This window comes from Gymnoscopelus microlampas (assembly GCF_963454915.1).
Source record: "Gymnoscopelus microlampas genome assembly, chromosome: 12".
Taxonomy (NCBI): Eukaryota; Metazoa; Chordata; class Actinopteri; order Myctophiformes; family Myctophidae; genus Gymnoscopelus; species Gymnoscopelus microlampas.
The window spans coordinates 5,530,758-5,557,281 of NC_139949.1; the positions used below are offsets into that span (position 1 = coordinate 5,530,758).

Genomic DNA, 26,524 nt, shown 5'->3' on the forward strand with positions numbered 1-26,524 from the left:
CACTCTAATGAGAGAAGAGGTCCATGTCCACAAACACATCCGTCTTTATTACAATGTGGAGCGTAGCAGATGATTGGTCGGTGGGGGTTGTGACATCACGTCCACCCGGGTGGGTGTGTAGCGTGGGCCTAACAGACGACATGTTTGATGAAGCTCACAGAATCAGCCCTCCAAACCAGACCATTAACTGCATCATTACTGAATCACCTGCATGACAAACTAAGAGAGAAAGAGAGAGGAGCAATTCTCTGAACTGAAGCAAGACTCCAGAGGCTGAATGACTGTGTTCCAACTCCACTTTACACACAATAATACTACTAAATAAAACAATGGATTTCTGAGCCATTTACAGTAGGAACTCACTAGACAAGTGCAATACAAACATATTTAGCCACAGCAGAATTTTCACTTTAGTTTGCTGTAACAAGGTTGCATTTGTGCTGCTGTCGCAGGAGGAATTATGTGGAAAGAAGCAGTGAAAACAATCAATGCTCTTTTCGAGGATAAATAAAGGTTTCAATATATATATATATATATATATATATATTGAAACCTTTATTTTTTGATTGTTTTCACTGCTTCTTTCCACATAATTCCTCCTGTGACAGCAGCACAAATGCAACCTTGTTACAGCAAACTAAAGTGAAAATTCTGCTGTGGCTAAATATGTTTGTATTGCACTTGTCTATTTTATATAAATGTCTAATTTATTTATTTATGTTTATTTGACAGGGACAATACAAAAAACTCAAAACATTGTTTTTTGTATTGTTTCTGTCAAAAGAAACATTTTAAATTGTTATTTTTTTTTAAATCGAGGCACCGCTATGAGCTTATAGATCTGCTATTTTTGCAGAATGTTTGTCTATTGTGCGGAGCTGAAAAACTAAAATGACTTATTAGACATTTCCTTTGAAACTTGTGTCTCTCTAAAGCAGTGGTCCTCACCAGTCAAGGACCCCATTTGGCTGCAGACCCCCATCTTGATTTATTCTGTCCCAGGGGGGACCCATTTATAGCAAATAAATATTTGTTGTAGGATGTCAAGCAGTCTCAGGTTCTTTTAATTGATGTTCTCACTATGTGGACATACACTAGATTGTTTTAATGCATTTTAATACATCATATGTCTTCATAACATGATTATGTATATGGACTATAATTTTCTTGTACATTTTCTTTTCTTTTTTTCATTATGTTTTGTTTTTTAAATGTATGTATTGTTTTTATATGTGGACCCCAGGAACACTAACTGTGCTTAAGGGTACAGCTAATGGGGATCCTAACTAATAAACAAATACAAATGGTTTATGTTTTTTTTCGTGTTGTTTTATATAGCTATTATTTTCACATTTTCAAGATTTGTTGGAACGTGTAAATATAGGGTTAAAGTGGTTACAATTATGCTACATATATTTATGCTACATATTAACTCATTTAGCTAATTCCTATTGTGTTCTAATGTATTGACTCCATAGGCCCACATACACAACATATATTTTTTACAGCTAAATACATTGGGACAGAAATGACAATACTGTAAAACACAGTCTTAAATGCATAACAATATAAAACAACATTCCTAGCTAATAGACGGGTTTCCTGTTAGTAAACATGAGAGGAATATGACCGCGCAGAGGAGGGGGAAGCCTATGGGTGCGTTTGGAAATTACGCACCGGAGCACACTCGCCTATTAGTTTGTATTGGCCAGTGCGCTCACTGCCGCTCAGGGCTGTATTTTCGAACGCGCCTTTCACCCGGGCATGCGCAGATTGCGCATTCTGCTCTGTGATGACGTCGCGCGGAAATCCGTCTATAGTTTAATTACAGTATGTAGTGTGGGGTCCCTGCTTCATCTCTCTCTCAGCTAAAAGGGTCCTTGGCCTGAAAAAGCTTTGAAGACCCCTGCCCTACAGCCAAGGCTTTTTATTGCTTAAACCAATGACACGGCACGGTTACACCCTCAACACAGGAGGCACGGTAATGTCACACCTTTAAATATTGTATTATCATGTTTGCTTCAGGATTTATGATGCAAAATACATTATTTGGTAATGATAGAAAGTAAAATGACCACCAGGGAGCGTTTTTGCATTGGCTCCATATCTGAAAAGGTTCAGTAAGCTAGCTGGCTGTCTGTCTGTCTGTCTGTCTGTCTGTCTGTCTGTCTGTCTGTCTGTCTGTCTGGCTGGCTGGCTGGCTGTCTGGCTGTCCATATCTATCCATACATCGATCCATCCATCCATCATAGCTTTAATTAACACTTGATCCACTATGATGAAGATTAATAAATCTTTATTTTGCTCAGAGAACAAAAAACAAACAACAACTTTATCAACTCTTCAGCAGTGTGAGTCATACAAGTTCAATACCTCACAAAAGATAAGTATGTTTCTGTTTTCCAACATAGTTATGTTCTTATTCTGCCATTATTGTATTTGCTATTTTAAAATAGGCTGCTATTCCTTCATGGAGAAGAGCAGAAAACCACTGAAAGTGTTCCTTTTGTATTGATCATCATAAAGTCTATAGCCTTCACGGAGACGCATGGAGATGACACTCCCCTTCTCCAGCTGTAGAATCAGTGCATTTGATATGTAGGTATCGCCATCAGCTATCTCTGCATTGGACAGGATCTGCTGGTCGTCGTGGTAGAGCTTTACTCCCATCCATTCTCCTTTGACACGGTGGAGCGCAGTGAATCTGAAGTAGTAGACTCCCTTGACTGGTGCTGTGAAACAACCTGCATCAGAAGAGGAACACTTGTTTATACAGTGACACTTTAGTAGCCTGATTATCAGACTGAAGATAAGAGGCAGTCCACTCAGAGAGTGGGCGGGGTCTATGGTATGGAACCAGGCTAACACTTTAGACCAGCGGTTCACAAAGATTTTAGTTCGAGACCCAAAAGAGACACTTTATGTCTCCCCGGCTGGGACCCAAACAACTAGTGAAAATAGCAGATCTACAAGCTCACAACGCGCTGTGAGCTTGTAGATCTGCTCACTACTTTTTTTTTTCCTGGATTCTTGGAATTCTTAGATTTACTTATTTCATACATTAGATTCTTTGATATATATTGTATCATTATTATTATTATATAAAATAAAACTAAACTGAAAGTCACAAAACACTAAAATATGACAAAAATAAATAAATGTAATTTTATTCAAAAGACTAAAACTAAATAAAAATATACTGTCAAAGTTAACACTGGATGAGAAAGACCCCTCCCCCCCCCCCCCCCCCATACCTGTAACTGGGCTGTAGCCGTGGCCGATGTTAGTGATGTTAGTGATCACTGTTTTGTAGATCAGCGGAGTTCGGGTGTTGAAGGGTCCGACATATGCATCGCTTCCTGGCTCAGACAAACTTGCACAGAAAGCAACGTTTGGCTTCTCTGTAAGTACAGAATGAAAGGACAGTGACATTTAATTGTATACATTAATAACAATAGTCATTTTGAGATATTATGCAAGTGAAAATGTGTAACCTAAAGGGCCGTGTCCACAGAGAACGCCTTTTGAGCTGAGGAGTGCTTTGGATATCATGTCCATAGTGCTCACACACAGTGTGGATATCATGTCCATAGTGCTCACACACAGTGTGGATATCATGTCCATAGCGCTCACACACAGTGTGGATAGCATTTTCTGGGCGGGGCTAAACACCTCACCTGATGGCATGCTCAGGTGAGTTTCAGTAATAATGAAATGCATGTTTCACTACACCAGTCTTCTGATGCTATACCCTAGAGTGCAACGCCATCTTTTGGCTAAAATTACTATTTCACTGCCTTCAGTGGACACTCCCCATAGTCATTAGCAGAAAAACTACAGCTTAATTGTCATGACTTTGATACCATTTTCCCCACATACTTAACCACTCATTTGCTGGGCGGTTTATAACATATTATTCTGTGGTCTGACACAAAATGAATAGAGAGTACTTCCTGTTTACAGGGTCTTTAAAGCCCCACCACACAAAGACAAGCCCCTTGATGGAGTTGGTACAACTGAGGTTCAGGAGGTTGACCAAGGAGAAGACAACCAATCACAACTCTGACCTGCCACCAGCAACTCCACCCATGCCAGCAAGTGCCAACCACTCACCTATCTCCAACCAAGCTGACAACTCCTCCCCTGCCCAACTACCGGGGTATTTAAACCCAGATTTCAAAAATGGCGGCGTGCAAGTTTCCTGTAACCCTCCCTCTGTTTTCTACCTCTATCCTATTCTACGGGTTCCAGGCGGGGTCCCTTAATCTACCTCTGCACGGCTAACGCCTCTGACCCCTAAGCCATAGTATCTGGGTCCACGACCCCCCGGAACCTCCTACTTGGCCATTTCCCCTCCTAATCCCGCCTGCCTTCCCATGACCAGTGCTCTTGACCATCTAAGCCGCACCTTAGATCAGGGGTCTTCAACAGGGGGTCCGGGACCCCTAGGGGGTCCTCAGAGCTACTATAGGGGGTCCGCCAAATCTTTGTGTGATAGAATTTTTTTTTTTTACATTAACCACTTGAACCCTAAAATTCCTTTTCTGAGGGGAACATTAGCCGAAAATAGCAGATCTACAAGCTCTCAACGCCTCACGCTGTGAGGCGTTGAGAGCTTGTAGATCGGCTATTTTTGGCAAAGAGGCTATAGGTGTAGAGGGAAAAAATAGCAGACTAAGTAAAAAAAAAACTTTAATCCGAAACACAATTTTATACAATATAGAGTAGGGGTCCCTGCTTCATTTCTCTCTCAGCTAGGGGGTCCTTGGCCTGAAAAGGTTGAAGACCCCTGCCTTAGATGATCACGTCGGCTCCCCAATGCCATTCTCGGCGTCTAAGCATGACCATCTAAGCCGCACACTCCACGCTTGCGTGTAGTGAAGACCTAGATGACCACGCCGGACCACGCCGGACCATGCTGCCCATGGGACGCTCACATAAACGACAATACCACAAGAGCGTAAGATGTTGTTTGTGCTCTTGGCCATCTAAGCCGCACAGTCCACTCCTTGCATGTAGTGATGACCTTAGATGACCATTCCGCACTCTGCATCCTTGGCCGTTTATGCCGCACGTCCCATGCATGCGACGCGCCCATAAACGACCATACTCCTGGGTTTTTCAATAAACAACCTAAACCTATTTTTGTCTGATGTTTGGCCTTTCCTAATGAATCAAGATGTAAACAATGTGAGAATTGTTTCAACAATCAGGGACCATTCAATTATGACATCCGTTTGGAGCTCAGGGTTGCAAAGGGGCATGGGTATTAACCACTTAGACCCACTACACTTAATTCAACTGAACTTGAGTTGGCTCTGTCTACACCAAATCTCAAAAACATTTACAAGCTCACAATGCATCGCGTTGTGCTTGTAGATCGTCTATTTTTGGCCAATGCCCCCTACCCCCAGAATATGAATGCTGGGGTTCAAGTGGTTAAGCATCAACAATACATCATCATGGTTTCATAACAAGCTCTTCTATTAACTCACCTGCAATCGTCTTCTCCATGTCTGCCAGTTTGGAAGATAGTGGCTTCACAGTCTTCTCAATGTCTGCCAGTTTGGATGTTAGTGGCTCCACAGTCTTCTTCATGGCTTTCAGTTTGGCGGTTAGTGGCATCATATCCTCCACCATCTTCTCCATGGCTGCCAGTTTGTGAGTTAGTGGCATCACAGTCTTCTCCATGGCTGCCAGTTTGGTAGTTAGAACTGAAACCAGTAGGGATAAAGATCACTTTAATTTAGGACTGAAACCAGTAGGGATTGACGATGGTGAAAAATAGTCACTAAATTCATTTGACTTTGATTGATGTAATCAGCATAGTTTGATCTAGCTCTGGTCCGTAGCATCAGGAGTTGTCCTTAACGCTATGGGGTGCAGTACGTTAGTCCGACAGCGCATTCCTCCGACAGCGCAGCGCTCCGACGTTTCCAATACTAAACCCGAACCAAACCCGCACCCTAACCCTAACCGCACGCGGATGCCACATAGTCGGAGAAAAGGTCTGTCGGATTAACGCATGCCTCCCAACGCTATGTGACTGTAGCGTGTATTTTCATCATTTGAATGAGTAAACGATGTGATGACTACACTTCAGTAAAAAATAATATCAATTACACGTTCGCTCAGTATGAAAACGCTATGGACCAGATGTGTTTGCGGTACTGGAGTGACTAAAACATTTCTCTGTCCATTGGAATATTTTATTTTCTGGCCAAAAAGTGGATTTTACATAAAAAGTGGGGGTCTGAGATTCTTCCCACCGCGGATGGTAGGCTTTCAACACCCTAAAACCATATTTGTTTCTGTAAGTTGTTAATTTGTTTTTACTTAAGTGTAGACATCGTGCTCCCGTTCACATGAGGGAAAATCGAGGAGCAGCGTCACGCTGCCCAGCAGCGTGACACTAGTAGATTTCTGGACCTCTTCGAGGAGCTGGTGAAATCCAAAAGAAAGAAATAATGTTTGACTCTAAAACATTATTTCTTTCTTTTGGATTTCACCAGCTCTCTCTAAATTTTATTTAAGACATTTATTTAAGTGGTCCAGAGTTTTTTTTTTTAATAGCTTTTATTGATTTCATTTTCCATAGACATTTTTTATTGGAGGCATTATTTTGATTTCTGTCAGAGGCATTTTTTCCATGTAAATGTTTTGATTTGTTTTCCATTAAAATGGCACATCTTTGTTCAACAGCATTTCAGTCATTTATGGAAATCAGGGCAGCAGCACAAGTAGTGGTAAGGCAGTTTTATCTTGTACAAGGACCGCATTTGCACATGCTGGGCAAGGAAAAGTTTTCAAACACACAAAATTAACACAGGCATCAGAGGCGGACTGAACATCAGTTGAGTACCAGAACAAGAATGTATCAGTTCAGTTCGTATCAACAGTTCTACATGTGAAATATCTGCACATCCAGGATCATGTGTATGACTCACTGAACACACGTATGATCAACTTTAAACCAAATTGCCAATTCCATCTCATACTTTTCTACTTAAATAGAAGAAACACACTAATACTACAGTAGGCATGTAGGACAATTAAATGAAAGTCTAGTGTTTCAACGGCCAGACATTTAATTCTACAATGAATAAAGTGTAACCAAATAATGCCTCAATAACTATAACCAAATAATGCCTCTTAATATAACCAAATAATGCCTCAATAACTATAACCAAATAATGCCTCTTAATATAACCAAATAATGCCTCTTAATATAACTAAACTACAAATAATCATGCTCGTTTAAATGATGCGGTAAAGCCCGAGGAGCCGACAGTTCGGCTGCCATCCTGTCCCGCAGACCATCTCCACTCTGTTCCCCCCCTGTGGACCAGCTGGATCCATGGGCATCTCTTCCCCCTCCTCCTCCTCCTCCTCAATGATGTCCCCGGCGTCAATGCAAATGTTGTGCAGTACACAGCACGCCGTGATGACCGCTGGTACAAATATGTTGTGGACCTCCAGGGCCTTGAAGAGAAGGCATCTCCAGCGGACCTCCATCCTGCCAAAGGCCCGCTCAATAATTGAGCGAGCCTTGGCATGGTGGTGGTTGTACCGGATTCTTATGGGTTGCACAGGATCCCGAAAGGGGGCGAGGAACGTGATGGGAGCGCTAATGCAGGGGTAGCCACCGTCGCCCACAATGAAGTACCCTGGAGGAGGGTACAGCGCATCCCTGTACATCCCACTGTTAGGAGAAAAGAACATATGTTATTTATTGTGCTGCAAGGGGAATATGTCTGACACACACACACACACACACACACACACACACACACACACACACACACACACACACACACACACACACACACACACACACACACACACACACCATTAAAATGATGACAACTACAGGCATTTGGACCATGATTCAGCCACATAGTGAAATAATGTCACAGTATTTTAGTCCCATCATGTAGCACCACTATTTATTGCTATTTGATATCTTTATGGAAGATGAAATGATAAAATTATCTTACCTGTTTCTTAGGATTCTGGCGTCGTTTACACGGCCAGGATATCCCACGAAGGTGTTAATGAACCTCCCCTTTGCATCACATAAGCCTTGCAGCTGTAGAATAAGAATCAACTTTATTGTGACAACACAGGTTTACAGGTGTAAAACTGTGGGTGAAATGCGTTTTTGAAGGCCCATAGTTTTGGTTCTTTCCATAAAAAATAAAGGGAACAAGGAGAAGGGGGGCAAGGGGGAAGAGAGATAAATAAAAAAAAAAAACGTATGACATACCTGTATGGAATAGAACAGCTTCCTGTTCAGATATTCCTGGCTGTGGGGTCCAGCGGGGATCTTAATCCTTATATGACACCCATCGATGGCCCCCACACACCTCGCAAATATCGGGCTGTTGCCCAAGGTTGCAAAACCGCGGCCAACCTCTGCCAGATCATCATCAGCAGGGAACCGGATGACCTGCATATAGTTGTTAAAAACATTATGATTATTTTCTGCATTGCATCTGTATTTTAGAGTTGTTGTGTTTTTGTGTGTTGTGTTTCAATTACTGTTGTTGTTGTTGTTGTTGTTGTTGTTGTTGTTGTTGTTGTTATGTTGAAGCATGAAAGGTTGCTCTAATATCATTTCTCATAATAAACAGAACTGAAAATGGATCACCTGTGTACGCAGTGCTGCGATCACATCAGTGCCACTGTGGACCAGCCTGTGGACGGTGGTTTTGGGGATATCAAAGGCCCGGGACACCACCACGTACGACAGGCCATGGGCCAGCCAGTACAGGGTCACCAGCACCAGGATGTCCCTTCCCCAGCCATGGGTCGCCTCTGAAGGGAAAAGCCTGATGAGGGCCAGGATGGACTCACGCCCGAGGCGGTAGTCTGGGCGCAAATCCCTCTCAGGATCAAAGAACATTGCCAGGACTGGCACATGCCTATTGATGCTGGCATACTGCACCAGAGCAGGACTGTGGTCCTGTGAATTGAGTTGAAAGTGTGTGATTGTTGGCATGTACACATGAACTATATGACTACAAGTATGTTAATGGCATCACAACCACTGAATCATGTAACCTTTGTACTGCCATGTAATATAGTCTAACACGCTGGACCAGAGCTAGGGATAGACCTAAGTTTGAACAATAGTTTTGGAACCATTTGTCTTCATGATGTGTAAATTGAACGCTATGATGCCTTTTACAATTATGAGTCTGAGCGTTCCAAAGGAATTGGTGATACTGTCATGACTGCTCATATCCAGCAGATGTCACTCTCCCTTCATGGTCTGTCATTACTTGCTATGTATGTATCCATCCATCCATATAAATGACTCTGATCTTAATGATTGCTTGATGTAGTCTGCATGCCAAACACAAGATGTGTGACTTGTAGGATTTTAGCATCCATGAAATTCCCTGGCCACTTATTAACATTTGATTTAAGAACGGGTGGTTATTACCTTGTAGAGTAGCAGAAGTATTGCGCGACGCAGACGTGCTCTCCTGCGCTGTGAAAGGGCATGCTCCTCATTTCTTCTCTGCTGCTTTTGCAGCTGCAGCCAGAGCCAAGATGCTATTGCCACTGTCTTCTTCATCTTGGCTGGTGAACACGGTGTTTGGTGTTGAACCCCCTTTTGTATCCTTGCGACCCATGATTACTAATCATGTATTAGTTACTGACAGGCATCACCTGGCTGCCAGCCAATAGGGGATAGTAAACGATAAGATCGATAACGTTTCACATCTGACTTTCAAATCATGTGTCCGTTACAGGGAATGAACACAAGAGATGAAGGAAGATTTGCGATGAATTGTCTATTCTTCTATTCTGTACTATTCTATACCTGCATATTATTCTATGCATATATATTATTTTCATGGCAATGACAAGCTATATGATCGTTTCGGTTGGCTGTGTTGGCTGTGTTCCAGTGATCCAGCTGTGTGAGACGTCATTAGTGATCGCGGATTCGCCGTCGCTTTGAAATGACGCGCTGAGTGTAGTCCGATCCTTTGAGGGAAACCGCTCGACCACTCGTCCTCTCAAAGAATCCTCGGCTCCACGCAGGGGCGGGGCTTAGGCGCGAGTGGAGGAAGCGAGGAGAGTGAGCGAGTCACCGAGCTTTGGGGAATGGAATTCAGCTATGGAAACTGGAAACGGAATAGATTGAAGAGAGACATGGAAACGGAATAGATTGATGAGAGAGAGTGATGAAAACAGAATGGATTAATTGGACATCTCAACCTATTGCCATTAACAGGAATCGAACTCTCAACCTTCGGACCAATAGGCTGCAACACTACCTATAGTGCTATAGTTTTGTCCAGGCTGATGTTGTCTGTTGAAGATCATGAACTCTTGCCTTCTGTCATGAACCAAGCCAACACTAAGATCACTCGTTCACAAACCATTTACCAATAGAGAAATTGTATGTCTCCTCGCAACCGAAAACAGTGAAAGCAGCCCATCTACAAGCTCAGAAACACGTTGCTATCTGAAAGGTTTTGAGATTGTAGATCGGCTATTTTCAGAATGAAGTATGTCATACGTTGAAAAACGTACTCTCAAATATGCATTTCAGGTTATCTTTACCATTTGCACATGTGTTCATTGATACAGTCATGTTGTTTGCAATTCAACTTAAATGAAGACTGCAAGTGAGGCTTGAACTGGCGACCTTGAAATTGTGAGGCACTTATTTAAGGGAGACGCCATTGGACCAACAGACAAAGAACTGTGAAAAAGGAGATCACACAGATGATACAGTTTCACGCAAATAACTGAAAAATCCTGGGTTTAAGTGTTTTTCAAACTGCTCAAAATTGCGGACAATCTAAGGGCGGAGCTTACTGGTCAAAGCGATAGATGTGTTCCTCATGAGTCAAGGCACAAGTGTAAGCAAGTTTCACGACTTTCGGCCAAACGAGGCATGACTTTTGCCTGTTTAAAGTTTGCATTTTCAAAAAATTGCTATAGCGCCCCCCTTTGGCCAATTGGAGTGAGATTGGTTTCAGTGATATTTGGAATGACTCTCTACATTACTGCAACGTTTCAAAGAAATGTGAGTCTTGTATGTATGTGTTAGGGGCAGATGAATAATTTTCATAAAACTGCAATAGTTAAAATCTATGGAATCCTATGGATTGAGCAATCTGCACGAAACGTTTAACACTTGAACTTTGGACCACTGCCTACAAAAATTTCCAACGGATTTTCCATAAGTGAAAAAATGCAGAAGTTAGGAGCCAATGACTGTTTTTCATATAATTCAAAATGGTGGGCGATCTAAAGGTCAGAGGTCAAAAGTCAGACCACAAAAGTTGTCGGGCATGAAGAGACGCATGTGTGTATCGAAGTTTCATGGTTGTAGGTCAAACAGGGCATGAGTTGTACCTGTTCAAAGTTGGCACTTTCAATTGAGTGCTATAGTGCCACCCTTTGACGAATGAGTGTGAGAATTATTTCTTGGTAGTTTTTCATGAGCATCTACCATATGGCCGAGTTTCGTAAAAAGCGTATGCACGGTTAAGCCAGAACTGGCAAAAACAAGTATTTTTCAAACTGCTCAAAATTGCGGAAAATCTAAGGGCGGAGCTTAATGGTCAAATCGATACGTGTGTTCCTCATGAGTCAAGGCACATGTGTAAGCAAGTTTCACGACTTTCGGCCAAACGAGGCATGACTTATGCCTGTTTAAAGTCTGCATCTTCAAAAAATTGCTATAGCGCCCCCCTTTGGCCAATTGGAGTAAGATTGGTTTCAGTGATATTTGGAATGACCCTGTACATTTCTGCAAAGTTTCAAAGAAATGTGAGTCTGCATGTATTGTTTTAGGCGCAGATGAATAATTTTCATAAAACTGCAATAGTTAAAATCTATGGAATCCTAGGATTTTAGAGCAATCTGCACGAAACGTTTAACACTTGAACTTTGGACCTCTGCCGACAACTTCTAGGCGGCGGAATTTCCATAAGTGAAAAAATGCAGAAGTTAGGAGCCAATGACTGTTTTTCATATAATTCAAAATGTTGGGAGATCTAAAGGTCAGAGGTCAAAAGTCAGAGTGTGAAAGTTGTTCAGCATAAGGAGACGCATATGTGTATCCAAGTTTCATGGCTGTAGGTCAAACAGGGCATGAGTTGTACCTGTTCAAAGTTGGCATTTTCAATTGAGTGCTATAGCGCCACCTTTGGACGAAAGATTGTGAGAATTATTTTTTGATCGTTTTTCATGACCATCTACCATATGGCCGAGTTTCGTAAAAAGCGACACCACGGTTCAGCCAGAACTGCGAAAAGTGGCAGAAGAAGAAGAAGAAGAAGAAGAAGAAGAAGAAGAAGAAGTGACAGAATACTGGCAATAATAAAACAGGTACAGAGCTGAGAGCTCTGTCCCTGTAACTAATAGACCAAAAATATTGAACAGCAAGGACTCCTCAGCAGCATAATATGAGGATAGAGGATGCACTTATAGAGGATGTTGCACCTTATGTACTATGTAGAGGAAATAAACTCTTACAACAAATGGCTGTTCTGCACCGGATGCTGCAGAACCTTTTTGCTAAAGTTTTTAAATAATTGTAGTGGAGTAAAAGTACAGTATTTGCCTCTAAAATGTGGTGGAGTAGAAGTAAAAGTACTGAAAATTGGAAATGGTAAAAATAAGTCAAAACTGCAGTAGTACAGTACTACAGTACAGTACTTGAGTAAATGTACTTAATTACTTCACATCACTGCTTTCAACCTAACCTCACTGTTTTGGGCATGTCATTAGGAGAAACATGTTTTCAAAAGCTTTACAAAAAAAATGTCTGATTGGTTAGAATTTATTTAGTACTTTTGGACAAAACATCAGTTAATCGGTGCTCTAGGAACTGGATTGCTAAAAATTGGCTTCAGACCCAAAAATGTGCCATCATTCAGGCTCTATTGAACACAACAAAACCACAGACAAGCGTGCTGTCTACTGTGGGCTGTTGATCAATATATTGTGTAGACTGTGTAGAACTAGGATGGCAGAGGATGGAATCAAAACAGTTTTGTCACTTAATCAAGAGAGGTGAACGCTAGCAGCTCCTTGGCTGAGGTTGAGTCTGTTTGAAAGTGATTCAAGATGTGCACAATACCTCGTCCAACAACCTCCTCTTTAATTAAACTAATCTCCATCTGTCATGGTCCACAGCACAATGCAGCTGTCAATATGGTGAATGACATTTGGTCTGTTAGTTAGTAAGAAATGACTTTGCCGTCAGGTATCAACCTGTCAGCTTCTTAATCCTCACTTCCAGTGACAACCAGCCCTGGTGAAGCACATTTTAGGAGCGGTGGATCGCTTTAAGGAAGATGGCAGATATACAGCCCATTGATTTGGGATTAGTTTGATCCATCTGGCTTTAGATTCACCAAAGGTGCAAAGTAGAGAGAGAGAGAGAGAGAGAGAGAGAGAGAGAGAGAGAGAGAGAGAGAGAGAGAGAGAGAGAGAGAGAGAGACTTCAAAGGAAGGATTTGACACAAGCAGTGATGGACAAAGGCGACAAAATATTAAGGCCCAGGTTATTATTTATGCATGAAAAGTTTGGGGAGAATTGCATGATGCCTTTCAAGCAAGTTGCTCTATCTACCTGTTGAAACCAAACAGCATAGGCCTATACCAGCTAAGGTGGTTTAGCTATATGCTACTATATATGTTAGTTATATGCTACTATATATGTTAGCTATATGCTACTATATATGTTTATGAATTGAATACCTAGGACCTCAATGGAAACAAGACCGGAAGGATTTTTTGGACAGACCTTTTAGACAAACTGTTATTAACTGTTCTTCTCTCTCTCTCTCTAGGTCGTCCTCAGACGAGCCCTCCATCGTTGCTTCCAGTCATCCCGATTCTCCATACATCTGGCCAGCTCATTGGTGCTATGGGCTCCTGCATCCTTCTTGAGCGTGTCCAAAATATGTTATTGTGGGGCGTCCTCTTGACCGGTGCCCATGTGTTGGTTCCCACAGCACCAGTTTGCTGGCTGGCAGCTCTCGGTGCCTTTGGCAGTGTCCTGCTAGTCTCATTCTCCTTACAGCAATCTTCTCGCTCACCCTTGGTATTCCCTCATACAGGATTATGTTGGTAACATGCGCACTCTTGCTGATGTTAAGCACTGCACGCAGCATCCTGGTGTAGCACCCGTCCAGGGACTTCTCAAGGGCTGGTTTCAGGGTCCAGCATTCACTGCCATAGAGAAGAACGGACTCTACTGTCGCGTAGAAGAAGCTGAGTTTGATTTGGCGGGGGAGATTGGAGTTCCATACACTGGTCATGCCATTCAGGGCCCTCCATGCAAGTGCCTTCCTCACTTTAAGATCTTTCTCAGTTGAGTTGACCCATGAGCCCAGGTATTTGAAGTCCTCGACTTCTTTCAGCACAGTGCCTCCTGCTGTAGTCAGAGGTTGATGTTCTGGTGGAACGTTGTAGGTGAGGACCTCAGTTTTCTTGGCGTTTAGCCTGAGGCCGACCTTGGCGCACTCTAGCTCTACCATGTTCAGTAGTTCTTGTGCTTGTTCCACATTGTCAGAGAGCAAACTGATGTCATCCGCATAGTCAAGGTCTGTGAGGACCACTGCGGGGTGTCGCCTCGACTGCCTTGGCGTTAGTGTGAAGCCAAGTTCCTGCTCTCGCCCACTGATTGCTTTCCTGAGCGCATAATCGAGGACTATAATGAAGAGAAAGGGGGCTAGTGTATCCCCTTGCATAACCCCAGCCAGGATGTCAAACTCCTCGCTGTTGCCGTCTGGGGTCACCACCTTGGCCCTTGTTCCTGCGTACATGGACTCTATTGCTCGGAGTAGGTTGGGAGGAATCCGGTATGCCTTCAGGATCTTCACCATCATGCCTCGGTGGATAGAGTCAAAAGCCTTTTTGCAGACTGCAGTCAGGTTGTCCCTCTTTACCTCCTCAATCATTCGCCTAAGTGCCAAGATCTGAGCTGTTGTAGTTCGCCCCTCTCGGAAGCCGTTCTGATTCTCCCTCAGGTGAGGGTCAATTGCTTGCCGGACCCTGTTTAGGATCATGCGGTTGTAGAATTTAGCAATGATGCATGTCAGACTGATGCCTCGGTAGTTGTCCGGCTTTGAGAGGTCCCCGGATTTGGGCACTGGGATGATATTTGACAGAGACCACATGTCAGGCAGCCGATGCAACAGAGCAAGATTACAGAACTCTAGAATGATGTCGTCGAGATCACAGTTCTTCAGGACCTCTGGGGGAATGCCATCTGGACCGGGACTTTTTCCCACTTTCACTGTGGTTTTCGCCCTGGCGAGCTCCCCAGGCGTGAAGGGACCATCATCGATTTCCAGGTCCGGGAGGACTGGCGGCACATCTTCCGCAACTGCTTCTGCCGACTCTCCCAGCAGCCTCTGGAAGTGGCTGAACCAGGTCTTTACCCTCTCCTCAGGGCTGTGTCCCTCGACCTGTCCCTCCTTGGTCCTCTTCCTCCCAGTCATCTCGTTGATGACCCTCCAGGCCTCTCCATATTTCTGGTCACCCTGCGCTTCCTGCACTCTCTGCACTTTCTCCATCAGCTCCTCCTTTGATGGTGTCTCCATCGCGGAAGATGTCTCCTCCATCTTCCGCCGTGCCGCTACCACCCCTGGGTGCTTGGATCGCAGGGAAGTACGGACTCTCTCCATCATGGGTACACACAGTTTGGTCGCCTCCTCGTTGGCAGCAACGAAACGCATGTATTCGTTGCTGGGATCCGCTCCCATATCCAGCTGCTGGAATCGCTTCCTCACCTCCTCTGTGTACCTGGTTTGGAGGCCAGGGTCGCTGGAGAGCGCTTTCCAGTTATACCGGATCCTGGGGCTTGGTTTGGGGACCCTGAGGCTCAGACGCACCTTCATTGAGACCACTCGGTGGTCTGAGCCCACAGTACTGAATGTGGAGTATGGTTCTGCATTCATAATGGAGTTCCTCCACTTCTTCCTCACAAGGATGTAATCCAACTGTCTCAGCGTACCAGTGGCTCTGTCTCGGAAGGTCCACCTCTTTCCTATCCTCTTCCGGAAGATGGTATTTGCCGCCAGTAGCTCGTGTTCTGTGAGGAAGGCAGTGAGGTAGGCGCCATTGCGGTTAGTAGAGTCGTGGTAAGGGAAGGGTGTGTCCTCTGGTCCAAGCCTTGCGTTGAAGTCCCCAAGGATTGCCAGGAAGTTGTGGGCTGGTACGTCTCGGACCGCTGTTATCAGGCCCTCAAAGAACTCCTCCACGTCCTTAGGTGGTGCCACGTTGGTGGGAGAGTACACGACTATCACTGTGGTTACTGGATTGCCCGAAAACTCTGCGATCAGGATCCTGTTGGTGTGGTAGTGAACCCGACGGAGAGCCTTACGCGCCCGAGAACCCAGCATTAACCCTACACCGCCTGTTGCTGCCTGGGCCTCGTTTGGCCACGCTGATGCAGAGATGAACATGCATCTCTCCACTCTGCGGTACACGATCCGGTCGTCAGTGTGCACTCTCCTGTGTTCCTGGATCCCCAGGATCTCCACTCCCCATTCCTCAGCACAGTGTGCTAGTTCTATCAACCTCGCTTCTTCTCTCGCTGTGCATGCATTGAAGGTTCCCATTACGAATGGTCTCCGACAACGCATGAGTGCATTGGACGGGGTGCTGTGATCGGACAGGACCCTCCCTGGGGCAATCCCAGGGTTTGAGGTCCTGTCGTCATGGTGTCCTCCAGAAGGAGGACCAGCACCACCGACCGCCGCGAAGTTCCTGCGGACTCCCGCCGCTGGAAGTATAGGATTTGGGATGACTTTGTACTCCATGGTTGGCTTTACTATGCTGATAGCGGACTGTGGGGCGCAACTCCTCGCAGTCCCGGTTTTAATTCAGAGTTACCTTCTCCTGGACAGGTTGCCATCCAAGGCTATGAGCCCCATCTGCCCATGCATTTTGACCCTTAGCTGGGACAGTGGTTGGCAGACGCCAGGGCGTGTCCACACACCGGTGGGCCTGCACGTCGTGCCTCTTGGGTCCACTGCTACTCCGAGATCCCCTACAGATTAGCCTGGGACCTCGCGGAACCCAGTCTCCGTGTGTGGCCACGTGGAGGCACTGCAGGAGTCTTGGTGGTGGAGAGGCTGTGTACCGGCAGGAGGAGGCTTACGCACTCGGCTCCTCTTTTCACCCCCGCTAGGAGGGCTAGCCGGTGGCAGTAGCTGAAAGCAGAGAGTAGCAAGCAGGAGCAACATGCAACACACAACATGCAACATGCACTGACTACAAGTACTTCTACGCACTACTGCACATGACGCATCACACACACCCTGTGTGTGTGATGCGGCTGTTTTTTTTATTCTTATTTATGCCTAATAAAAAATATTCAATCAATCGATCAAGCTGTTGCCACGATGTGACACGTTGTGAGCTTGTAGATCAGCTTTTCTTTTTTCAACTTAACATTTAAAAAAAGGGAAACATCATGATGCATAATTGCCGATGTTGTGACAAATAGTCAAATAATGGCAGAAATCAAATAGCGGCCACAGACCAATAAATGGGAGTCTGTCTCTACATCACACCATCCATAGTGAATCCATAGTCTTATCTCCTGTGTCTCCCAGTCCCTACACACCTCCTCCCTCTCAGCTTCCAAACTAATCTTTATCAATAGAGAAAAATTAGAGAGAGAGAGAGAGAGAGAGAGAGAGAGAGAGAGAGAGAGAGAGGATGTATTCAGTTGGGATTCAATCACCACCTCAGTCTCTTCAGGATTGACTGTGATAAATGAATGTTATGGTTGAATAACAGAGGCTGTTCCCTGACACCAGGTACAGAGAACACTTTGATAAGACATGTGGCTGTTAAGATTACACTGGAGATTCATCAATATGACTGGAACCTCTGCTGAATGTGTCACAATGGAGAGGTTAGAGAGGCAGCCATAGCTGAATGGATAGAGAGGAGAGAGGTTAGGGAGGCAGCCATAGCTGAATGGATAGAGAGGAGTGAGTTTAGGGAGGCAGCCATAGCTGAATGGATAGAGAGGAGTGAGTTTAGAGAGGCAGCCATGCTGCCCTGCCAAGGTAAAGAGTAGTAACTACGTTTTTGTACACGCCGACTTATTTGTGTATCCCAAAGGTCAAATTAGCCTTTGTGATTTTGGGGGATAAACAATGCACAATTAGTGTAATATCACTTATATGCCGATATCTCATTTGGCTGACCAGTTGAATCACTTTTAAACCCATTTTTCAGTGATTTTTGATTTCGTAGTTACTGCTCTTTACCTTGGCAGGGCAGCATAGCTGAATGGATAGAGAGGAGTGAGTTTAGGGAGGCAGCCATAGCTGAATGGATAGAGAGGAGTGAGGTTACGTACAGTAGGTGGCCATAGTGTAAAGCAGTGGTGGAAAAAGCTCTTTTACTTACGTAAAAATATCAATAATGCAATGCAGAAATACTCTGTTACAAGTAAAAGTCCGGAATTCAAAATAGAAAGTACTCATTGTGCAGAATGTCCAATTTCAATTTCAAGTGTTCAAATGTATAAAATGTGATACAATCTTTTGAAAATAGCAGATCTACAAGCTCACACTGTGTCGCATCACGACACATTGTGAGCTTGTAGATCGTCTATTTACAAAATAACACATCTACAAAAGTTTGTAAAAAAAAAGCTGCATCGGGACTAATTGGAATTGGACGACTTTTAGGTTTTTCTGCTCCAAGACAACTGTTAGTGGTTTCCAGTTTGTGTACACAGGAGGATTTAATTCCGCCTGGTGAGTCTTCAGGGACATCAGATTAAATTGTTGTCATGTTATGCTTTTATTTCAGAGGAGTCAGTGTAGAGAGACAGGAAACCAAGGGCAGAGAGAGGAGAGACATGTGAGACAAGACGGCTGGGGTTTGAACCCAGGTCCTGGTGTTCACAAGCAGCATTATGGTGTGTGCACTAACCTCAGGGAAACATTTCTGAAATTAAGTTGTGGTTCATTTATAAATATGACTCTGAACGAGTCGAGGGGAAACGGCTGGTTGTCAGAGAAATGAAGTCCTATGAGATTAAGAGCAATTATAAAAGGCAGAGACATAGAGAGATGTGTGTCACTAGTCATACAAGCAGTGAAATGCTGTGTGATGTCAGCACAATACTACGGAGCCCCTGAAGGGACATTACTAGGTAGATTGTTTGAAGTGTAGATACATTTTTTTAAAGGGTCACTTTATTTTTAAAAGCTGGCGGTTTATGTTTTGTGGTATGGGAAAAAAAAACATATGTTGGCAGAAAAAAAGGAGGAGGCTATATAAAAACAAAATATTTAGGGGAAGGATTGTTTTGGGGGGGTTAACATTTTTTTTTATAGTTGCTTAATTATTAAAGGGTGTATAGAATAATCTTTTTAGAGAATGACATTTTTGTAAAGAGGGATGATTTTTTTTTTAGGAGAAAAAGATTTTTTTTTCAAAGTGAGGTTTTTTTTCAAAGTGAAGAAAGTTTTTTTTTCAAAGTGAGTTTTTTTTTCAAAGTCGTGCGCACGACTTTGAAAAGGAGGGAAAATATTTTTTTTTCAAAGAAAAATATTTTTTTTCAAAGAATTTTTTTTTTTTTTTCAAAGATTTTTTTTTTTTTCAAAGATTTTTTTTCTTCTCAAAGATTATTATTATTTTTTTCCAAGGTTTTTTTTTTCCAAAGTGAGTGTTTTTTTTTCAAGTATTGTTTCATCTTCAAAGTTTTTTTTTCAATGGCCGGGGGTCCACAGGGGTCCCCGTGGCGGGGATGGCAGCCGGGGTTCCACCGAGGTCCCAGTGGACCGGCCAGGGGTCCACGGGGCTCCCCGTGTCGGCCGGTGCTCAGCTGCCCGACCCGTCCGAAGGGCCACCCTTCCTGGGTACCAGATGGGACGAGTGCCCTCCCTACCCTGGAGGTGCGCCTCGGAGCTCCGGGCGGCCCGTGGACCGTCTCTACCCGGCAAGCGTGGGGTCCCCTCTTCCGCCTCTGCTGAGTTGCTCCGGGGCTCGGGCAGGGACAACGGGGGACCCACCTGGAGCTCGGAGGCACACCTCCAGAGCTGGGAGGGGGGCACTCGTCCCATCTGGTACCCAGGAAGAGTGGCCCTTCGGACGGGTCATTATTATTTCCCCCTTTTCTCTTCTGGACGATTTTCTAATGCAAGTTTAGTCTGAAGTAATTACGCCGCTTTTTAGTTTCAATAAATTGTAGAATATTAAGTAGGTCTATAATATGCCACCAACATAATAACACAATGTATAATGCCCCCATCTTTCTAATTCATTAACATGCCTCATGCTTCTGCTATTGCAGCTATTGGAGAACTAAAACTAGATAGGCTTAGAGAGAGCTTCGCCTATTTATAGAATCACTTCTACAAATTAAAAAAGAATAAAAACATACATGCATGCATGTATACAGTATAACCATATAGACCTATTTAACTACTGCTGGAGCCCATATGTGAATGAGATTACAGGATTGAAAAACTACTTTGATCAAAAATAAGTTACTTCTATACTTACTTCCAACTTCTACAAGTGAAAGAGAGGTGATTCACTCTAACAATCATCATCTTGGGTCATGTTCTGCTATTACAGCTATTAAGTACCTCAAATGGCATGTGAATGCAGAGGTGAGTCGTCTTGGGTCATCTTTCTAATTCATTGACATGCTAAGGCACAGCTATTGTCATTGAATTTATTGAAATAATAAATCAAATAGATAAGTCACTTTAACTCCTCATCACAACCATGTAGCCTGCAAAATCAGGGTCTTTATTTGCCACTCTTTGCAGAAATGTATACATCAGCAATAACTGTGTCATCACATCATCACTGTGTCATCATGTTGGGTGTGTTGTTCAAGCCCTCTTAGATGGCTGGCTGTAGACATGGTCAGGTCAGGTTGTAACCTTGGCAGGGCGTCCAGCAGCAATCCGATGTTTTCCACCAAAGCTGTGTGTGTGTGTGTGTGTGTGTGCGTACACACACACACACACACATATACATATTTATACACATATACATACACACTGATATAAATGACAGCTTAAATTAAAAGTGCATACAAGAATTACAAATAGACATTTGTGCTTTGACATTTGCCATGTTCATGACTGCTGTTTCCTACATTATCAATTGCTTACAGAGTTCAACGTGACGTTGAACTCTGTTGAATAGTATTACCCCACAAAACATATAGATCTTAGTTCATTACATAAGTCATTACATGCTAAATGTTGCATTTATCTCATGCTATGCTGACATACATTCCCACATTCATGTTGCTAACAGAAAGCCTTTGGCCAAAAAATAGACCAATTAAAAAACCTTTTTCTTTTGCACTTGAAGTATACTTAGCTTACATGACAAAGACTCAAACCATTGGAGGGGGGTAACTCTTGGAAGCTAGTGTACTTTACTATCATCAGGATGACTTGAACCATTGAACAGGGGTGTGGGGGGTAACCCATTTTTGAAATCTTGGAAGCCTACTAGCTCCTTCCATGCACCTTAACAAAATGTCATCCTACATAACAGCAAGTTGAGATCTCATTCATTTAACTGCATTGGATTCGCTTCCTGGGATGTCAAAGATGAAAGTCTGAATGAACTCCCAAACCTGGGAACATGGTTTCAGGGAAATTGAGATCGAAGACATAAAATGCTTTAAAACACCCATCACCCAAAAGAGATGGGTGCGCCAAGGTCGCCCCATTTATTATCACATAAGCTTGGGAACACTGATGCCCCTCCCCTAGCATAAAAACATATGGATACTCTGTGGTTGCTGCGGTCAGCTACTGCACCAGGTTTGCCACAGGCTGAAGAAGAAAAGAAAAGAGAGGAAAGAACAAGATTATTACAAGTTGATACAACAGGTTAAATTGAACTCCAAAGCTCCAGTGCTGTAGTCAAGTCACTATATCTGGAGTCTAGGTTGAGTTAATTCCCCAGTAGTGCTCAAGTCCAAATAGTGTCCAAAGTTACTGAACATGAGTGTGAATGCACATGTAGGTGGAACACACATGCCTGCCCTTACACAGCATTAAAATAATGTCACTGTAATTAGCTATCAATATCTTATGCCAACTTATATATTAGGCTATATTACAAAAAATGTGTCTGCATGATCCAACTGTTTGTTGGGCTTCTTCCTCACGGAAGACCAAGGCTGGAGACCAAGGCTGGGGCGCTAACCCATACTGCTCCCGGAGTATGTGAGCTCTATGTGAATACCAGCTGAGAGCAAATCTACTGTATGTTGACGCGAAGGTCACCCGTCTTCTCCTTCCTGGCCGGCCATGTGAGTGATCTTCGCAGAGAATTCAGGGTTCATCTCCCAGTACACTCAGGATTTAACATCGAGAAATCATGAGAAATCTACAGACAGGAAAAGACAAAAAAATGTGTAAGGCAAAAACAATAATCGATTTAGTCTGTACTAAACTTATTCTGTGAGATGTAACCTCACCATGCCTTGAGTGTCCACTAGATGCGGCAACTCTTCGATTATGGCTTGGATTGAATTTGTCCCATCTGCAGTCTGCAGTGGTGGCCACATGTTTTGGCAAGGCTTGTCTGCAGTTATTTGATTCTGTGAAGAGCAGAAAAAGATTAACTCAAGCTAATGGTGATAGATGAACATCCAAGTTTACAAGAACGGTTTGTTGCAAAAAGCATAGTCACATGAGTTGGATTGAGATAGAAGGGCAACTTGTACCTTATTTCAATCCAAGACACCTTACTTTACCTTTTTCATGTGACTCCTCCCTGGCCTGGGTTGAAACATGCATCATAAAGTAGAGAAAGATATCAGAAAAGAACACACACAAACACACATGCACACATTAGGAAATAACCAGCAGCAACACTGAAATTAAGAGTTGCCAATAATGGTTCACATTACAGTAGGATTCACAATGGAATGTTTTGTAACAATGTATTAACTTTACTTACTGTCCCATGACAGTCCCTCAGGCATGGAAATGTATCCACTATCAATGACACCAGCTTTGCCTTCGTAGCTGAAGTTGGAATTTAAAACAATAGACATTTTATTAACATTTCTTTTTGGATAGTAGGGCCAAACATATTTTATTGCTTTACCTTAGCTTGACATTCCTCTCCTTTAGCTGTGCTAAATTATTCTAAATAGCCTGTATTGTACATACAACTGATATTTGTTTAAGTAGGCCATCTTTTACATGGCTAAAATTCTACATTTTGATGCTGGCCCCTCTCACAGTTTTGATGCTGGCCCCTCTCACATCAGTAAATTGCTTTGCTTAGTGTCTGTGCTACTCTCTGTTTCTCTAAAATGCAAGTGTGCTGACCGCCATCATCTGTAGCTAATACACTGACTATATATATAACCCCAATTCAAATGATCTGAACTATCCTGTTTAAACCTAGTCCACACCCGAGATTACCTGGATGAGATTGTTCAGAATGCTGTTGTGGTTCGCATTAGTGAAAATGTACCACTAACCACACACTAGTCAACAAATGGGCTTAATCTGTGTGTGAGAATACTCACTTCTCTACGAAGCTCTCCATCAGATGAGACGAGTATACGGACCATTGATCTTCTTTCAGTCATAGAGATGTAATGGCTTTCCTGGAAACTGGCATCCAAGCATTTCCCATCACCGGTTTTGTTGAGGATTTCACATATTCTATTTAAAAAAAAGAGGAATGACTAAAGGAATTGAAAAGAAAAAAACATGAATCTCCAAATAGACTAATCAGACAAAGTTGTTTGTAACCCTACCCTACCTATAGTCAAGGTGAAGCTAGTCTTGTAAAGCTGCTTTAACAGAAAAATTTAACTTACAGTGCAAATGTTGCTGCTTCCTCCCCTGAAACGCTTTGCTGTTCTGTAGGCAATTCTGGAGTGCCTTCTGGGGCTTGAATCCTGAAAAGTATGAAAAGGGAATTATTGCTTTATCAGAACTATACAATGGATACATTTGTTAAAATCAAATACAAAACAATTACACTCTATTTATTAATTTATTTTAATCAATGTGTTTACAACACATCCCTAATACTACAGTATGTGAGAATTTGGCCTTCAACCTAGCTAAGTTGAGTGCAACTTTTTAATCCTGTCGTCCTCTAACTTTTCGTCGCACAGCATTCCACCTCACCAAACACATGTATGAAAAAATGGCTATTTTGTCCAACATGTAAAAAAAGAAAAACATGATGTGAACATACACGGTATATCATGATAACAATAATAATAATAATAATAATGTAAAGTATACATGATGTGAACAAGCACGGTATATCATAGTAATAATAATAATGTAAAGTATACATGATGTGAACATGCACGGTTCATCATTATAAAAATTATGTTAAGTATCATAGCAGTATAGTACAGTAGAGTATAGCAACAACACCTCATTAAGCTACAAGTACAGTACAGTATAGCAACAACACCTCAATAAGCTACAGTAGGTATGCTACATCGCACAACGTTGTCGGCCCCAAAAATAGCAGATCTACAAGCTCACAGCGCGTCGCGGACGCAACATGTTGTGAGCTTGTAGATCTACTATTTTCGGTGTCAACGTTATTCATGTGATAGAACATGATAGAACATGCCAGCCAATATGATGACATTCTCTCCCTAGAATTAAATCACTTTGAAACGCTGCGCTCCATGTACCAGTGGTTCTCAAACTTTTTCATGTCAAGGACCCCCAAAATGACACTTATTACCCCACGGACCCCCATTTGAAAAGATAAGCCATGGACCCCAATAAGAGAAGGTTTTTACGGCTCTCTAGCAGTGATTCTCAACCATTTTAATTTCAAGGACCCCCAGTTTAACATGCATTAGGCTACGGACCCCCATTTAATGGCATCTATACCTCTGGGACCCCAATTCATATTGTAAAATCAATGTTAATTTAACTCTTGAGAGTGTACAAAAGGAACAAAATGGACCCGTATGGGTCTGTAACTCTGAGAGTGTACAAATGGAACCAAATGGACCCTAACGGGTCCATTTGGTTCCATTTGTACAGTTGAGTTGCCAGTGCTAGTTGAGTGCCAGTGCTAGCTGGGTGCTACCCATGGAGCTAACGGTGCTAATGTTAGCGTTAGCTAACATAATGGCTAACGTTAGTAAGCAAGCTGTACTTACCATACCTCTATGGTACACACGCATACATTCATTCATTAATTCTCCCAGATAGCGGTAGATTAATGCGAGCACCTTATCACTTACAATAATTTCCTTGTAAACAAATGAACGTTAGCTGACCAGCTATTTCCTCCGTGGTGGAAACTGGAAACTGGAAGTGGAAAGTCTGGTGACCAAATTTGGTCAAAGAGGAAGTGACGCACTGATTTTCAAACTCGTGCGCACGAGTTCAAAGTCGTGCGCACGAGTTTGAAAAGGAGAGGTTTTATTTTCAAGATAGGTAATAATTTTTTTTGTAAAAGTTTTTTTTTTTTTTTTGTAAAAGTTTTTTTTTTTTTTTTGTAATTTTTTTTTTTTTTGTAAATTTTTTTTTTTTTTGTTAATTTTTTTTTTTTTGTTAAAGTTTTTTTTTTTTTTCTAAAAGTTTTTTTTTCAAAGTTTTTTTTTTTTTAAGTCATGCATGAAAAAAAAAAACATTATATTCCCTAAATAAAAAAAAATCATCCCCCTTTAAAAAAATGTCATACTCTAAAAATATTATTTTATACACACTTAAATAATAAAGCAACTATAAAAAAAAAGTCACCCCCCCAAAAGAAAATTCTTTCCCCTTTTAAAATACTTGTCATCCCCTAAAAAAAAATATTTTAGAGCCTTGTTCTTTTTCTGCCAACATATTATTTTTTTCACCATACCACAAAACATAAACCGCCAGCTTTTAAAAATAAAGTGACCCTTCAAAAAAAATGTACCTACCCTTAATACAATCTACCTAGTGATGTCCCTTCAGGGGCTCCGTACAATACTGTGCTACAACATAACAATAACATTAATATAAAACTAAGTCAACATAAGAATTGTATAGCAGAGCGTAGAATGACAATTCGATTAAAAACATATAATAATACAAGCTACAGAGTAGAGTACAGCGCAGTGTAAAATATTATAATAGTAAGTATTGATGCAATACTCCATGATCAGGGCAGGGTTTGATCAAAGCATTCTCATCCATTGTTTATTCATACATCATACTGTACATCATACATACAAGACAGATCTGTTTGATTTTTCATATTCCATCCCGATTGGCTAAGATTGACATCTAAAGTTTGCAGGAGTGGCCCGTTTTGAACAAAATGCTGCAAATCATGAACGCAGCTTCCGATTGCGGTGAAACTTTACATGCACATTCGCACTACGTTGAGGAACAAATGCAACTCTTTTCTTTTTTATATTACTCCTACAAATTTTGTCCAAACATCATGCAAATCGGTACACATTATCTCTATAGTCAATTGATCAAGATGGTTCGGTCCGATTTTTCATATTCCATCCTGATTGGCGAATTCCGAACACTGCTGGCCC

At 42.5% G+C, this 26,524-nt stretch overlaps 1 protein-coding gene across 2 annotated transcripts in view; it reads left to right on the forward strand.

Annotated features, from left to right (window-relative positions):
• Positions 1–26,524, forward strand: part of LOC311056921 (polypeptide N-acetylgalactosaminyltransferase 10-like) — a 527,855-nt gene that overhangs the window by 373,025 nt on the left and 128,306 nt on the right. The window contains exon 13 of one of the 2 annotated variants that reach the window (XR_014601927.1): positions 20,956–20,970. The exons of the other annotated variant lie outside the window; for it this stretch is intronic. The gene's annotated coding sequence lies outside the window, so the exon portion shown is untranslated. Of the gene's footprint in view, positions 1–20,955; positions 20,971–26,524 lie in introns of those variants that run through there. 2 annotated transcript variants of the gene reach the window in all.